Raw genomic sequence first — 4,993 nt, forward strand, 5'->3', positions numbered from 1 at the left:
AAAAAAAAAAAAAAAAAAAAAAAAAAAAAGCAAAAGAATATGCAGAGGCCTCATCCTAGGATGGGGAAGTCAATTTCCCCTTCCCACTGGCTCAGTGCCCCAGTCTATAGCAGACAGGCCACCATGCCCACCAACACTAATTGCAGCCTCACACCAGGACATGCTCAGCTTCTGGATCAGGGTTGGGAAGAAGCCCCTGCTAAGTAGTCCACAGATTGAGCTGGTGCTGTCACCCTAGAGTGGGGCAGCCGCTGCCTGGCCCTGGCCTAAGCACCATGCACACAACCCTGATCCTCTCTGTGTTTGTGCCCAGACCCCCACCAGGGGCAGAGGACAATGGCAAATACAAGCCTCTCCCATCAACACAAGCTGGTTGCCCTGTCAAGTGGAGGCGAGAGGGGAGACCCCCTCCCCTCCTCTAGCTTCCCGGTCTCCACCTCCTCCTCCCCTCCAGATGGGAAGGAGAGCGACAAAAAAAAGAAATAAAATACCAAAGAGCTGAGAAGATGACTCCCTTTTCAGTTCCCAGCAACTCTATTGTCTGTTAGCCTTGAAAGAGCTGCAAATGAATGTTTCCCTACTGGCTGGAGCCTGGCACTGGGTCACACCCTCACATGTGCACAGACCAAGCTCCTTCCTGGAAACACCTCTGCCAATGAAGAGCTTACTGCCTTTGACTTGTCTCTGTAAGCCCCCTCCCCTGCTGATCCTGCTCACGCTGCACAGGAATTAGCAAATCAATGAAGCCAAAAGATTGTAAGGTTGGACGTCCAGCAAATGGACGATGAATAGTTTCACCTCAGTTTCCCCTTTAGCACGGTAAGCCTATAAAAGGGGAAAGAAGCTGCTTATTGGGGAGGTCAGTGAATAAGGCTGTAGCCTCTCCACGGCTCCCGGCCAAATAAAAAGTCCCTTCCTTTCTCAGTTCGGTGTTCAAGAGGTTTGCTTCTCGCTGCTCCTGCTTCAGAGGGTGGCAGTGATCATGAGGCAGGGTGGGGAAACCAAGTGGGGTGTGGAGGATGGGGTGCAGGTGCTGAGAACCCAGGGTGGAAAGGGGAGGCAGGACCCTGTGTGAGCCAAGTCTCCAAACCCCCATGCTTGCTCCATTGTCCAATTGGACTTAGGAAACGTGAATTCAAAGGTAAAGTTAAACTTCAGCTTCAAGGCTTTGTGTGGCTATACTGGTTGCACACCCATGAATTCAACTCTGGCCAGAGAATATTTGCATTTCTAGCAAGTTCCCAGGTGACCTGAGAATCACTTGATCTCTCCTTCCTTTTCTTTTTCTTTTTTTTTCCAAGACTGCCTAGGCTGGAACTATAGGTCCCTTCTTTTTCTTCTTCTTTTATTTTTTTCCTTTGAGATGGAGTTTCATTCTTGTTGCCCAGGCTGGAGTGCAGTGGCGCGATCTTGGCTCACTGCAACCTCTACCTCCCGGATTCAAGCAATTCTCCTGCCTCAGCCTCCCAAATAGCTGGGATTACAAGCTCCCTGCCACCACACCTGGCTGATTTTTGTATTTTTAGTAGAAATGGGGTTTCACCATGTTGGCTAGACTGGTCTGGAACTCCTGAGCTCAGGTGATCCACCCCCCTCTGCCTCTCAAAGTGCTGGGATTACAGGAGTGAGCCACCGCACCCCGCCAGTCCTTTCTTTTAAAAAGGCCCAAAGCAATGCTCCACAGTGTGACTTTCCTCCTTTCCTCGGTAAAATGGTGATGCTATTTCCTGCCTCATAGGCTTTGGTGAGAGGACGAAGGGAAGAATTCCTGAAAAAGCACAGGGGTTAGAACAGAGCTCACACTGAGGAAATGTTCGCCGCAGCACTGATAGTAATGGTCCCAATTATTCCTGCTACCACCACCTCCTCTTTTGTTTGGGCTGTTGTGTCTGATGCCTTTTTCTGTCTTTCCCTATTTTCCCTCTGCTGTCTTCAGAAAAGGAACTAGAGAAGTCCAGGGGCGGGTTGGGCTGGAGCGGGGTAGGGCTAGGGAGGGACACCGCAGGTGACAGCCAGTTGTTGCCAAAAGCCAAATCAAGATGAGATATGTAAGGATGCTGAGGTTTGCCAGAACAAACTCAGACCCTCTGAAATAGGCCCTGGAGGGAGAAATCTGAGAGTGAGGAGAATGCAGGTAGACCATTGCACCCCATCATTCCCTGGAGAATGAGTGTCCAGTCTATAACAGACACATAAATATCTCTAAGGGGTAGAAAGCTCCAAGTGTTCTTCAGAGAAGGACAGATCAAGTCCTGGAGATTGGGATCCAACTCCCACGGCCACCCCCCATCCCATACCCCATCCTTTCAGGAGTGAGTGGGGAGCACCACTTTCTCTTCAATGTTTAGACCATGTTATGACATTCAGAGCACAAGAGCCCTGCACAGCCAGCCACAGAGGCTGGCTTCTCCCCGCAGGGCTTTACCACATTCGGGATTACATGGTCTTGCTTGCTCTCCAGGGCTCACCCGTCCCATCTCACATGGCAGACATCCACTGTTCTCAAACTCTAGGCCAGAGGACCAAGGCCAGAGACAGGGAACAAGCTTGAGTGCCTCTGCAGTGGGTCTTGACTGTGGAATCTTCCGGGAAGCTTAGAAAATACTGATGCCTGGGTCATACCCCCAGGAATTCTGATTTAATTAATTTAGGGTGCATTCTATGCATTGGTGTTTTGAAAACTCAGCAGGGGTTACTACTGTGCACTTGAGGCTGGGAGCCACTGCTGTCCCACCCACCCAGTTCTGGGATATTCTCTGAGGATCCTTCTCTGAATGGCTGCCAGGCAGGGTGAGCGACTCCCTCAGAGGCACCTCCATTATTCAGATGCATGAACTTGCCTTAGTAGCTTTCCAGGAAGGTCTTCAGGAATCCTACTGCATGACCACAAGAGAGAGCCAGCCAGTGCAGGTGAGGTGAGGATGGTATGTGGAATCATTTGGGGAAGAAGTGGGAAGATCGGCAGGTCAGCACACGGTTGACTGTAGGGCTGTGTCTAGGACATGTCCCCTGTAAATAAAATAGCTTCTTGGAGCTGTACTGAGCAGCATTCGATCATACTAAATTCCTATTAGCATTTTTTAAATGAACTAATTTGCTATTACTGTATATTCTTTGGTGAAATGGTCTGTTCAAATATTTTGACCATCTTTTAGCTTTTTTTTTGAGATGGGATCTCGCTCTGTCGCCCAGGCTGGAGTACAGTGGCGTGCTCTTGGCCCCCTCAGCCTCGGCCTCCAGGTTCAAGTAATTCTCCTGCCTCAGGCTCTGGAGTAGCAGGGATTACAGGCACTCACTCACCACCAAGTCCAGCTAATTTTTGTATTTTTAGTAGACATGGGCTTTCACCATGTTGGCTGGGATGGTGTCGAACTCCTGACCTCAGGTGATTTGCCCCCTTTGGCCTCCCAGAGTGCTGGGATTACAGGCATGAGCCACCTTGCCCAGCCACTTTGATTTTTAAAAAGTATTTTTTATTTGCTGGGCACAGCGGCTCATGCCTGTAATCCTCACATCAGATCAACTCCACAAACATTTACTGAACATCTATTCCCTGACAGGATTATGCTATGAACAAGGGACAATGAAATAAACAGCTGTTGTTTGTTAATATTCTTTGGAGAATGTTGGGTTCAAGGACTTCGAGTAAGTTACTTGCTTTTCGATATTTCAGTTTCCTCATCTGTAAAATGTGACTGTGAAAGGGCCCACCCTGAAGGGGCAAAAAAAAAATTTATATATATATATATATATATATATATATATATATATATATATATATAGAGAGAGAGAGAGAGAGAGAGAGAGAGACAGTTTCAGTTTCACTCTGTTACCCAGGCTGGAGTGCAGTGGCATGATTTCAGCTCACTGCAACCTCTGCCTCCTGGGTTCAAGCAATTCTCATGCCTCAGCCTCCTGAATAGCTGGGATTACAAGTGTGTGCCACCATGCCTGGCTAATTTTTTTTCGTGTTATTAGTAAAGATGGGGTTTCGCTATGTTGGCCAGGCTGGTCTTGAACTCCTGACCTCAGATGATCTGCCCGCCTTGGCCTCCTGAAATGCTGGGATTACAGATGTGCGCCACCATGCCCGGCCTCTAATGCAATATTAAGTTGTGAAAGCTTTTTGAGGTTATTAGGTCATGAGGCAGAGCCCTCATGTATGGGATTCATGCTTTTATGAAAAAGGCCTGAAGGAGCTTTTTTGCCCCCACTGTCTTATGAGTACACAACCAGAAGGCACCATCTTTGAAGCAGAGTGTGGCCCTCACCAGCCACTGACTCTGCTGGCACTTTGACCTTGGACTTCCCAGCTTCCAGAACTATGAGGAATACATTTCTGTTGTTTATAAATTGCCCAGTCTAAGGTATTTTGCTCTAGCAGCCTGAATGCACTAAGACATTATTATGACAACTGCTACCACGGTGAGATGGAACTTAGAGAGTAATGGGGAAAACAAGCAATTATAATAGAGTAGTAGGTACTAACATACCTGGAAGCCAAGGTGCTATGGGAATATTCTGCAAGGGGGCCCCTGTGCAGGAGTGGGGTTACTGAGGATTTCCTAAAGAAAACAATGGCTTAGCTGAGAACAAGAAATGATTAAGACATTTCTAGGTATGGAAAGGACTGTGTATTAGTCTGTTTCCATCTGCTGTAAAATATATTCCCCGAGACTGGCTGGGTGCGGTGGCTCATGCCTGTAATCCCAGCACTTTGGGAGGCCGAGGTGGGCAGATCACCTGAGGTCGGGAATTCGAGACCAGCCTGACCAACATGGAGAAACCTTGTCTCTACTAAAAATACAAAACTAGCTGGGTGCGGTGGTGGCACATGCCTGTAATCCTTGCTACTCAGGAGGCTGAGGCAGGAGAATTGCTTGAACCTGGGAGGCGGAGGTTGTGGTGAGCTGAGATCACACCATTGCACTCCAGCCTGGGAAACAAGAATGAAACTCCAAAAAAAAAAAAAAAAAAAAAAAAAAAAAAGGAA

Source organism: Cebus imitator, unplaced genomic scaffold (genome assembly GCF_001604975.1).
Source record: "Cebus imitator isolate Cc_AM_T3 unplaced genomic scaffold, Cebus_imitator-1.0 Scaffold212, whole genome shotgun sequence".
NCBI classification, from domain to species: domain Eukaryota; kingdom Metazoa; phylum Chordata; class Mammalia; order Primates; family Cebidae; genus Cebus; species Cebus imitator.